Source organism: Pezoporus flaviventris, unplaced genomic scaffold (assembly GCF_033815535.1).
Source record: "Pezoporus flaviventris isolate CSIRO_AGI_PZ_B2104156 unplaced genomic scaffold, CSIRO_AGI_Pfla_v1 ptg000072l, whole genome shotgun sequence".
NCBI classification, from domain to species: Eukaryota; Metazoa; Chordata; class Aves; order Psittaciformes; family Psittacidae; genus Pezoporus; species Pezoporus flaviventris.
The window spans coordinates 5,197,800-5,210,562 of record NW_026892620.1 but is presented as its reverse complement, the minus strand read 5'-3'; the positions used below and the strand labels follow the sequence as shown (position 1 = coordinate 5,210,562).

The window sequence follows — 12,763 nt, the reverse complement described above, 5'->3', positions numbered from 1 at the left end:
GTGCTTGCTGGGGATATTGTTCCTCAGTGGTGTGCAATGCAGTATTACAAAGTCATAAAAAAGGCAAAAGAGAAACGAAGCAGAATGCCTTAGCCCTGTGTTACCCCGGAAGCTCTAGAATGTCACCCAGATCACAAGGTGGGGAAACGTGGCCTGCAGCCACAGCTGTAATCACACCTGGAGAAGAAATGTTCCCCTCACGTGTTGCAGTCTACTTCTTTAGAAGTGGATGATAGTGCATGAAGATGAGCAGGGTCCAGGAGGCCCAAAGCTGCAAGGGTACCTGTATGGGTTTTGGCGTGGAAAGTTCTGGGGCAAGGAAGGCGTTAAGCTCACAGAGCAATAGCAGTCATGGGTCATCTGCCGAGGTGAGCAGCTCCGGAGAGGAGCCTTCAGCCCCGGATCGAGGGGAAACCCCGTGTCCGCCAGCCTCAGCTCTGAGCGGCGGGAGCCACCGAGGGACCCTCAAGCCCTCTCCAGGCCTTGCCCAGGAGCCTGGGGCTCCGCTGAGGCGAGCAAGGACTCACAGGAGCCGGCGCCAGGTGGAACGGGCGCACCCTGAGCAGGGAAAACCCGCCCCGGGGAGAGCGGGAACAGCGCGTGGCGCAGCAGTGGGGCGTGGCGCGGCAGCTGGCGCCGGTGCGCAGCGCGAGCAAGGGAGAGCGCTCGCCTCAGGGCCAGGGCCAGGGCCCGCTCTGGGAGCTCTGGTTTGGCTGCCCCGGCGGTGGCAGCGTCGGCACTAGACAGAGCCGATGAGAGGGGAGGCTGCAGTGCAGAGCTCGGAGTGTAGAGAGGGCCTGCACTGGTCTCGTGAGGCGAGGGCGCACAATGGGCAGGGCTGCACTCGGTGCGCCCTGGTGGAGGCCCTCCTGCAGCAGGGAGCTGAGCTGCGGGATACTGTCAGTAGCTGAAAGATGTCAGGGAAGTAGAGAGGGATCAGTGTTGCTTGCTCCGGGCCCAGACTGTGCAGGGGTCACAAGCGTCCACTGTAGCCCATAGAGAAAAGGAGGAAGGCATTAATCCAGGAAGCTGGGAGTTGTTAGGAAGCAAAAAAAAAAAAAAAACAAAAGAAAACAAAGGAAACAGTGGAAAAGAGGAAGAGGACAATTAAAAAGCAAGGGTGTTCCTCCAAAATCCAACATTCCCACCCAGAACTGCAGGGGGCTAACGAGGAAATGCACGCTGCACCAGATGAACAACCAGCTGATGCCACAGTGAAGAGGGTCACTACTAGTGCCTCCAGGAAAAAGCAGCAGGTCACAGTAGTAAGGGACTCTGCTTTGAAAGGAACAGAGGCACCCATCCATTGGCCTCAGTCTCAAGGGAGGTGTGTTGCCTGCCAGGGGCTCGGATCAGGGACGTCGCTGAGAGGTTGCCTGGTCTAGGAAGTCCTGCTGACTGCTACCCACTTCTAATGGTCAATGTGGGTGCTAGTGATACTGACAGCAGCAGCCTGGGAATCTTTAAGAAGGACTACAGAGCCCTGGGAAAAGTGGTTAGGGGCTTTTCGGTTCAGATAGCTTTTTCCTCAATCCTCCAGGTCAAAGGGGAGGACCTTGACAAGGCCAGGTGGATTTGGCAGGTTAATAAATGGTTAGAACGGTGGTGCCATAGTCAGGGGTTTGGTTAGGGACTTGACTGCACTGGAATGGGTTGTGCAGGGAAGCTGTGAATGCTCCATCCCTGGCAGTGTACAAGGCCAGGTTGGACAGAGCCTTGGGTGACATGGTTTAGTGTGAGGTGTCCCTGCCCATGGCAGGGAGGTTGGAACTAGATCATCTTCAGGTCCTTTCCAACCCTAACTATTCTATGATTCTATGATTCTGTGATTTGGGAGGCCACGTTTACTGGAGGCTGGTGGAGCTGGTGTGATTAAGAAGGGGAAACGCTGATTTGGTTGGCTTGCCAGGCTGGTCAAAGCAGCTTTAAACTAGATGTGTTGGAGGGAGGCATCGATTCATCCCAACACTCCCAGTCACTTGTCAGCACCTGTAATAAACACTTGGAGCAATGCAGGGCTGTTTCAGAGCTGCTCCAGCCAATGAGCTGGCTTCATTTGGAGCTTGGCTCAGATGCCTCTATACAAACTCCTGCAGTATGGAGAATAAACGAAAGGAATTAGAGATGTCTACACAGCTGCAGGGGTACGATATCGTTGGCATCACAGAAGCGTGGTGGGATGGCTCCTATGACTGGAGTGTTGGAAAGGAAGGTTATAGGCTTTTTAGGGAAGACAGGCCAGGCAGGTGGGGAAGGGGAGTGGCTATTTATGTCAGTGGTAGGCTGGAGTGTACGGAACTCTGGGGACAGATGATGAGTCAAAAGAGACCTTGTGGGTCAGGGTCAAAGGAGGAACACCGATGGGGGGATATTACTGTGGGGATCTGAACTGGGAAGGGGTTCATCCATAGTTTAAAACACGGGTCTAGTAGTTGATGCAGCTCACCGCAGTTTAGTACTTTCCTCACTAATGCAAGCTGCATTGCGAAAGGGGTAGGCAGTAAATCTTGACTCAAGTGCATAAGATTGTAACAATTGATAAGGCATAAGAGTTGCTGCATAATTAAAGTCGCATCCCTTAATCTGTCTGAAGTTATAAACACAACTATTTCATTACTAGTATCTACAGCAATGTCATCTACAAATATCAAACCACAAAATGTTCACCAAGTGGGTCCACAGCAGCTGTGTTACCTCCATGCCTCCCCACAGGGCTTCTGCCTCCCACCCGCCCTGAAGATGGTGCCTCTGTTGTTGTCCGCCCTACCTGGACGTCGTGCTGCCAATGGAAGAGCCCGGCTACCCTCAAAATGCAGGGCTGCCAGGAGAAGGAGGAAGAGGATGAAGGGGAAGCGACGGGAGGAGGAGGCTCCCCACAGTGCCCCCATGGTTCTCATCACCTCAACCGTCCACCTGCCTTGCACTTTCCAGGCCACGAGTGCTGACTGGCATTTCCGAAGCCAGACACAGAATAAGGCAGGATACGTATATGTGACGTCACAGAGCCCTTGCGTGTCATGACAGGGATCCTGTGTCACGGGGCACCTCTGTCAGGGCATGGAGGGCCTTGCAGAGGCCTGTGTGCTCACCCTCCATCTGTGCTTTGGGGACACCATCTACACACAGCCAGAGATGCTTGGCAAGGACGCTGTCTCCTGCCTGCCAAGTCATCTGGTGTGTTCTCTGATCTCCTAATGTGGGATGGGTTGACCTCAGCCAGCAGCCCACCACCCACCTATTCTCAAACTAGAAAAATGGTCAAGACTTACCAGTGCCAGATGCTGTCAGACCCTGGTCACCTTGAAGACCTTTAGAGAAAATGTGTCATTGAACTGCACCTGACTAAAATACTAAAAAGTACATGTTTATTCCTTCTGGCAGACAGACATGAAGAACGTACCCGCGGGAAGTCCCCTACCACCCTCTTGCCACTCCCAGCCTGCAAGCCTTTGGTTGGGGGATGGATGGAGAAGAAGCCTTGATGCTGGTCAAGCACTGCTCAGCAATAGCCAAGGCTGTTGTAGCTCCAAATGCAAGGCAGAGCGGCACAGGGGCCACGAGGAAGAAAAGTAGAGCCACGCTAGCCAGACCCTTTGCATAACAACCCCAAGGATGTCAACACACGCTCAAAGTGCACCTGAGCTGGGATGCCCAAAGTTGTGGGGAGCCTGCAGCAAAGGTTTTGGAGCCCTCAGGATTTAGAGGGCTGCTGGTTGCTGATGCCTTTCCTCTGCACTGTGTTCTGTGTCAGGTCTGGCTCCTGCACCTTCTGCTCAGACATCCCCATGTCAGCAAGCTAAAATAACACCAAGTATCTCTGCCACTGCCCAAAAGGGAAGAGACAGCCCTAGGTGCGAGGTAGATTACTCCACATCTGGACTTGTTCAGGGTTTGGTTGGACTGGGTGCTGAGCAACCTGACAAGGGGAAAAGATGGCCCTGCCCCTGGCAGCGGGGTTGCTCTAGCCGATCTCTAAAGGTCCCTGCCACACCAAACCACTCTACCCTTCTACGATCCCAAATGTATGACATGCTAATGGTGCTGCCCGTGAGACCTGCACTCCAGGATGCTGCCACTGGAGGGGCTTCATTGCGCAGGGCAGCCATCCAACGAAGAATGCTGGAAAAAACAACTCACTGTTTCCTTTGCTGCCACTTCAATTTCAGCAGGTAACCCAAAGCTACCAGGATTATGGACACAAGGATGGCCATTGCCACAGCTGCAGTAAACGCATGCGTGCTTTTTGATTCTTCAGCCTGTCCTGCTTCCTCACCACCATGACTAGCACCTGTTGGAGAAGAGACGGCCCCACATATTTCTGTATTCTTCACTGCTGACAATGCCATAGCGTGTTTTGTGTTGGCGAGGCTGAACTCTCGCTGAGCTGGGATGCCCAAAGTTGTGGGGAGCCTGCAGCAAAGGTTTTGGAGCCCCAAGGACTTAGAGGGCTGCTGGTTGCTGATGCCTTTCCTCTGTGCTGTGTTCTGTGTCACGTCTGGTTCCTGCTCCTTGTGCTCAGACATCCCCATGTCAGCAAGCTAAAAGAACACCAAACCTCTCTGCCACTGCCCAAAAGGGAAGCTACAGCCCTAGGTGCGGGGTAGGTTACTCCACGTCTGGACCTGTTCAGGGTTTGGTTGGATTGGGCTCCGAGCAAGCTCACAGACATCGAGGAGAGGCAGAAGACTGGTAAATGAACTCTTTGGATCAGAAGAAGAGCAACACCTAACTTCAGAAAGAGGAGGAAGAAGCCCAGGGTCCAAAAAAGACATAACTCATTTTGGTAAGCTAGCAATACAGAAGATAACCGTGTTCTTGAAGGAACTTGGTGCATTATAATACAAAAAAAAACCCTGAGGTGAGACACTCTTGCCCACAGAGACCTTTACTCACGCACATGCGTAGTGAAAGAAAGATGTATTGTGTCTTGAAATAGAGATGAGAACGTGAGAGCCAATGATTCTAGCTACAGACTGTTACGCACATGGAAAACACTGATTTTCACTGTTTGAAACATACAGAAGGGGCTAGCTTGCAGACTGGAGGTGTGCTAGTTTTGTGGAACTGTCCCCTCACACCCACCTGTGTGCAAATATGAACTAAACACTATCCGTACCCTGTGTCTGAGATGGGCTTATTGCACGCCGGGTGAAGGAGCCCACATTTGGGAAAACCAAGGTAATTTTGAAGGTACTTTTCATGGATACCGCAGGTCTCCATACCTAAGAAAGATGACTGTAAGAGGGCTGCAAGGCACCTGAAGCTCTCATGGCCAGTACTGATGACCTGGCCATCTGGGATTTTGTAGCTCTTCTCCAGGGAAGAGCTAGAGGCAGCCGTGTCCATCTCCTGCTCAAAATCCAGGGCAACCTAACAGCTTCTCTTTCATGTGGCACTTAATGTCGCTTTCAGCTGTAGTGGTGAAGCTGTAGCCTCTCTCTCAGGACCTTCATGAGGTATTCTGCCAGGTCACAGCCAGCCAGATGCAGAGGGAGGATGGCATGGGGGTGGACACAAGCTTCCATACACGGGGACAGCGTGGGTAACGCCATCTCCAGAGTCCATCGTAGTAACAGTGGTACAATGAGGAGCGTACAGGGACAACACAGCCTGGATGCCTGTATACATGGCTGAGGTATTGAAGGTCTTGAGTATCACAGAATCATAGAACAGCAGTTTGGATGGGACCTCGAGGATCGTCTGGTCCAAGCTTTCTAGGAAAAGCATGACCTAGAGTAGGTGTCTCAGCAAAGTCCTAAAGTGTCCAGTGCTAGGGAATCCACTGCTTTCGTGGGGAGATTATTCCAGTAGCTGATTGTTCCCAGTGTCTGACTGTTCTCATTAATATGATCTATATCATCTTCTCTCTTTTGGCTTTGGGCTTCAGCGCAGGGTGTTCCTCAGGGGCCACTCTCAGCTTGTGGTAGAAAGCGTGGTGCCAGTGTTCTCCATGTCATCCCAGTTGGTGACGATGCTGCATTCAGTGCATAACTTACTTCATGTTAAAGAAATTTCCCCACCCTAGGTATCCCATAGCAGAGTCTCAGGCTTTAAGTCCAATAAGGCAGTTTGTTTGAGTAGTAGAGTGTTAGAAACAGCTTAAACTGGGTGCCTGTGACAAGGGACCTAGAACACAGAAATCCCTGGCCCTTTACACCCTTAACATTTAGGCACCCACTCTTGACACACTCCTCATGTGCCTTCCACACACTTTTTGGATCCCAAGGTGTCTTTTTCTCTGAGGTCTTTTTCTTCTTTAGCGGATTCTTTCTCTGTCTCCAGATGTTTCTTACCAGGATGGATTGCATCTTCTGCTGCTAGTCGGGGCTTCCTTATCTTCCAGTTTGCACCGGCCTCAGGGCATTCCTTTGCCAACCAGGAAGTTAAAGAGAAGTTCATTTCAAGAGAAGCATCTTGTGGCCTAAGCTCCAGCAGCTTTAGTTATTCGTGCTAAGAAAAACTATTGAGACCAACGTAGGGTGAGAAGAATTCAGATAATTTGATTTACAACAGTCCTCTCATTGTTATTATTAAGCATTCCTGCTAATATGTCCAAGAGAATTGAAGAAGGCTTTGAAGCTGTTTAACCGCCATCCGTAGTCTCACATGTAGTCTACTGCTAGCAACAGGCATAATATAATCAGAGCTAACAAGACTACCACTGGGTGGAACACATGATTATAGATCCCCCAAGCTATTGGTCACCACTATTTGAGTGATTACTAGTATCTACAGTAATGTCATCTCCAACTATCAAACCACAAAGGGTTTCTCACGTGCCAGTAGGATTCCAAACTAGTTTCACAGCATGTAGCTGTTTTATTCATTTCCCCTTCTTGGCGAGTTCTTCTATTTCCAGGGCAGTTTCAGTGAGTTTGTGTTCTTTTTCTAGGTTATAATCTCTTTCCCTTGTAGCTGCATCTTTCTTCAATGCACTGCTGGCAGCAGGAAGCAGTTGTTCTCTGCAACATGAAGCACGGGTTTTGGAAAGGAGTCCTCCTGAGTAGGAATGAAAAGGACGGGTGGAAAAACCTCACAACTGAAACAGCCACCTGTCGTGGTTTAAACCCAGTCAGGTAACTTGTTCACTCACTCCCAGTGAGTGGTGCCGAGCTGACAACAATCGAGGTCCGTGTCCCCCCCCCACCGGGGTTCTCCCCCACTCCCAGAGGAACGGGGAGGAGGATCGAAAGAGTGCAACTCCCACGGGTTGAGACAAGAACAGTCCAGCAACCAGTGTACACAAATCACCACCGCAACTATCAACTACAACAATGATAAGGGAAAATAACAAGGGAAGAGAATACGATACCACCGGCCAAGAAGACGAGTTCCACCCGGAAGCCCTGTGTCCTTCCGGGTAACTTCCAGTCACCCCAAACCCCGGCCATGACGTGCTGTGGCATGGAATACCTCCCTGGCTAGCCCGAGTCAGGCGCCCCATCTCTGCTTCCTCCCGGCTTCCCCTCCTCCCTGGCAGAGCATGAGCCTCACAAAGTCCTTGGTCAGGGTAAACATCACTTAGCAACAACTGAAAACATTGACTTCACCAACACTGTTCTCAGGCTGGAAGTCAAAACACAGCACTGCACCAGCTAGCACAAAGGAAACAAAAAAACAAACATGACTGCTACTGCTAAACCCAGGACACCACCCCAGCAGTGGGGGTTGTTCTACCTGGAGAAGGCTCCGGGGAGTACTTACTGTGGCATTTCAGTGTATTAACGGGGGATAATAAGCAAGATGGGAATGATACTTCTTCCCAAGGCCTGTAGTGACAGGGCTAGCGGCAGCAGTTTTAAATGGGAAGAGGGTAGATTTAGATTGGACAGGAGGAGGGCATTTGTTACAACGAGGGTTCTGAGGCGCTGGAGCTGGTTGCCCATGGAAGCTGTAGCTACCCCACGTCTGGCCCTGTTCAAGGTTTGCTTGGATTGGGCGCTGAGCAACCTGACAAGGGGAAAAGATGGCCCTGCCCCTGGCAGAGGGTTGCTCTAGACGATCTCTAAAGGTCCCTGCCACACCAAACCACTCTATGCTTCTACGATCCCGAATGTATGACATGCTAATGGTGCTGCCCGTGAGACCTGCACTCCAGGATGCTGCCACTGGAGGGGCTTCATTGCGCAGGGCAGCCATCCAACGAAGAATGCTGGAAAAAACAACTCACTGTTTCCTTTGCTGCCACTTCAATTTCAGCAGGTAACCCAAAGCTACCAGGATTATGGACGCAAGGATGGCCATTGCCACAGCTGCAGTAAACGCCTGCACGCTTTTTGATTCTTCAGCCTGTGCTGCTTCCTCACTGCCATGACCAGCACCTGTTGGAAAAGAGACGGCCCCACATATTTCTGTATTCTGCACTGCTGACAATGCCATAGCGTGTTTTGTGTTGGAGAGGCTAAACTCTCGCTGCATCCAGGTGTGTCTTCAGGCAAGGAGTGCTTGCTGGGGATATTGTTCCTCAGTGGTGTGCAATGCAGTATTACAAAGTCATAAAAAAGGCAAAAGAGAAACGAAGCAGAATGCCTTAGCCCTGTGTTACCCCGGAAGCTCTAGAATGTCACCCAGATCACAAGGTGGGGAAACGTGGCCTGCAGCCACAGCTGTAATCACACCTGGAGAAGAAATGTTCCCCTCACGTGTTGCAGTCTACTTCTTTAGAAGTGGATGATAGTGCATGAAGATGAGCAGGGTCCAGGAGGCCCAAAGCTGCAAGGGTACCTGTATGGGTTTTGGCGTGGAAAGTTCTGGGGCAAGGAAGGCGTTAAGCTCACAGAGCAATAGCAGTCATGGGTCATCTGCCGAGGTGAGCAGCTCCGGAGAGGAGCCTTCAGCCCCGGATCGAGGGGAAACCCCGTGTCCGCCAGCCTCAGCTCTGAGCGGCGGGAGCCACCGAGGGACCCTCAAGCCCTCTCCAGGCCTTGCCCAGGAGCCTGGGGCTCCGCTGAGGCGAGCAAGGACTCACAGGAGCCGGCGCCAGGTGGAACGGGCGCACCCTGAGCAGGGAAAACCCGCCCCGGGGAGAGCGGGAACAGCGCGTGGCGCAGCAGTGGGGCGTGGCGCGGCAGCTGGCGCCGGTGCGCAGCGCGAGCAAGGGAGAGCGCTCGCCTCAGGGCCAGGGCCAGGGCCCGCTCTGGGAGCTCGGGTTTGGCTGCCCCGGCGGTGGCAGCGTCGGCACTAGACAGAGCCGATGAGAGGGGAGGCTGCAGTGCAGAGCTCGGAGTGTAGAGAGGGCCTGCACTGGTCTCGTGAGGCGAGGGCGCACAATGGGCAGGGCTGCACTCGGTGCGCCCTGGTGGAGGCCCTCCTGCAGCAGGGAGCTGAGCTGCGGGATACTGTCAGTAGCTGAAAGATGTCAGGGAAGTAGAGAGGGATCAGTGTTGCTTGCTCCGGGCCCAGACTGTGCAGGGGTCACAAGCGTCCACTGTAGCCCATAGAGAAAAGGAGGAAGGCATTAATCCAGGAAGCTGGGAGTTGTTAGGAAGCAAAAAAAAAAAAAAAACAAAAGAAAACAAAGGAAACAGTGGAAAAGAGGAAGAGGACAATTAAAAAGCAAGGGTGTTCCTCCAAAATCCAACATTCCCACCCAGAACTGCAGGGGGCTAACGAGGAAATGCACGCTGCACCAGATGAACAACCAGCTGATGCCACAGTGAAGAGGGTCACTACTAGTGCCTCCAGGAAAAAGCAGCAGGTCACAGTAGTAAGGGACTCTGCTTTGAAAGGAACAGAGGCACCCATCCATTGGCCTCAGTCTCAAGGGAGGTGTGTTGCCTGCCAGGGGCTCGGATCAGGGACGTCGCTGAGAGGTTGCCTGGTCTAGGAAGTCCTGCTGACTGCTACCCACTTCTAATGGTCAATGTGGGTGCTAGTGATACTGACAGCAGCAGCCTGGGAATCTTTAAGAAGGACTACAGAGCCCTGGGAAAAGTGGTTAGGGGCTTTTCGGTTCAGATAGCTTTTTCCTCAATCCTCCAGGTCAAAGGGGAGGACCTTGACAAGGCCAGGTGGATTTGGCAGGTTAATAAATGGTTAGAACGGTGGTGCCATAGTCAGGGGTTTGGTTAGGGACTTGACTGCACTGGAATGGGTTGTGCAGGGAAGCTGTGAATGCTCCATCCCTGGCAGTGTACAAGGCCAGGTTGGACAGAGCCTTGGGTGACATGGTTTAGTGTGAGGTGTCCCTGCCCATGGCAGGGAGGTTGGAACTAGATCATCTTCAGGTCCTTTCCAACCCTAACTATTCTATGATTCTATGATTCTGTGATTTGGGAGGCCACGTTTACTGGAGGCTGGTGGAGCTGGTGTGATAAAGAAGGGGAAACGCTGATTTGGTAGGCTTGCCAGGCTGGTCAAAGCAGCTTTAAACTAGATGTGTTGGAGGGAGGCATCGATTCATCCCAACACTCCCAGTCACTTGTCAGCACCGGTAATAAACACTTGGAGCAATGCAGGGCTGTTTCAGAGCTGCTCCAGCCAATGAGCTGGCTTCATTTGGAGCTTGGCTCAGATGCCTCTATACAAACTCCTGCAGTATGGGGAATAAACGAAAGAAATTAGAGATGTCTACACAGCTGCAGGGGTACGATATCGTTGGCATCACAGAAGCGTGGTGGGATGGCTCCTATGACTGGAGTGTTGGAAAGGAAGGTTATAGGCTTTTTAGGGAAGACAGGCCAGGCAGGGGGGGAAGGGGAGTGGCTATTTATGTCAGTGGTAGGCTGGAGTGTACGGAACTCTGGGGACAGATGATGAGTCAAAGGAGACCTTGTGGGTCAGGGTCAAAGGAAGAGCACCGATGGGATATTACTGTGGGGATCTAAACTGGGAAGGGGTTCATCCATTGTTTAAAACACGGGTCTAGTAGTTGATACAGCTCACCGCAGTTCAGTACTTTCCTCACTAGTGCAAGCTGCATTGCGAAAGGGGTAGGCAGTAAATCTTGACTCAAGTGCATAAGATTGTAACAATTGATAAGGCATAAGAGTTGCTGCATAATTAAAGTCGCATCCCTTAATCTGTCTGAAGTTATAAACACAACTATTTGATTACTAGTATCTGCAGCAATGTCATCTAAGAATATCAAACCACAAAATGTTCACTAAGTGGGTCCACAGAAGCTGTGTTACCTCCATGCCTCCCCAGGGAGGTAACACAGGGCTTCTGCCTCCCACCCGCCCTGAAGATGTTGCCTCTGTTGTGGTCTGCCCTACCTGGACGTCGTGCTGCCCAAGGAACAGCCTGGCAACCCTCAAAATACAGGGTTGCCAGGAGAAGGAGGAAGAGGATGAAGGGGAAGCGACGGGAGGAGGAGGCTCCCCACACTGCCCCCATGGTTCTCATCACCTCAGCCGGCCACCTGCCTTGCACTTTCCAGGCCACGAGTGCTGACTGGCATTTCCAAAGCCAGACACAGAATAAGGCAGGATACGTATATGTGACCTCACAGAGCCCTTGCGTGTCATGACAGGTATCCCGTGTCACGGGACACCTCTGTCAGGGCATGGAGGGCCTTGCAGATGCCTGTGTGCTCACCCTCCATCTGTGCTTTGGGGACACCATCTACACAGAGCCAGAGATGCTTGGCAAGGACGCTGTCTCCTGCCTGCCAAGTCATCCGGTGTGTTCTCTGATCTCATACTGTGGGATGGGTTAGGGTTAGGGTTAGGGTCACCATACAAAGTGAATAAGGAGTGACTACTTACCACTAGGAATCTCTTTACTCTGCAGAATGTGGTATCGCTTGGAATCTTGACCGGTATGAGCAGCTGTAAGCAAACAGAGATGAGAAAGATTTTTCTTCCAGTCTGCACTACACTTCTCCATAAAAGAGCCACAGAGAGTGGACACGGATCATGGACCATTGTGAGAGCCACACGGAGGTCCAGATTCTGCCAGGATCAAAGGAAAAGCTCCCTGCTCTGATGCTACTCATCCCACCACATACTCACTAAGTGGGTCCACAGAAGCTGTGTTACCTCCATGCCTCCCCACAGGGCTTCTGCCTCCCACCGCCCTGAAGATGTTGCCTCTGTTGTTGTCCGCCCTACCTGGACGTCGTGCTGCCCATGGAACAGCCTGGCAACCCTCAAAATGCAGGGTTGCCAGGAGAAGGAGGAAGAGGAGGAAGGGGATGCAACGGGAGGAGCAGGCTCCCCACACTGCCCCCATGGTTCTCATCACCTCAACCGGCCACCTGCCTTGCACTTTCCAGGCCACGAGTGCTGACTGGCATTTCCGAAGCCAGACAGGAAAGTTCAGGGTCTCTGACACTGGGTTCTCTCTCTTCTAGAACTTGTCACACAGTCATTTTTTCTCCAGAATCACTCTGAACAGTAATTTTTTTTTCAATATATGAGTGCTGAGAAGTTGAGCCCTGGCCCAACAGAAGCTTTTGCTGAGCAGCTGGGTTAGGAAACATCTACCCTTTGTGACTGTGAAACCAGAGGGGTGAGTTTTCAGACCATGGCACTATCCGGTTAATTTAAGAGTGGGTTGAACTATAGGTTAAAAGAAAGCAAAGGAGATTATTCTTGATCAATTGTAATAAAAAAAAAGTACTTTAAAAATTGACTTGTGTCCACCCCCATGGCATCCTCCCTCTGCATCTGGCTGGCTGTGACCTGGCAGAATACCTCATGAAGGTCCTGAGAGAGAGGCTACACCTTCACCACTACAGCTGAAAGCGACATTAAGTGCCACATGAAAGAGAAGCTGTTGGGTTGCCCTGGATTTTGAGCAGGAGATGGACACGGCTGCC

The 12,763-nt window shown here is 51.8% G+C and overlaps 1 pseudogene; it reads right to left on the bottom strand.

The window, feature by feature from the left end:
• Positions 1-465: 465 nt before the first annotated feature.
• Positions 466-6,399, bottom strand: LOC133279176 (actin-like; annotated as a pseudogene).
• Positions 6,400-12,763: the final 6,364 nt, after the last annotated feature.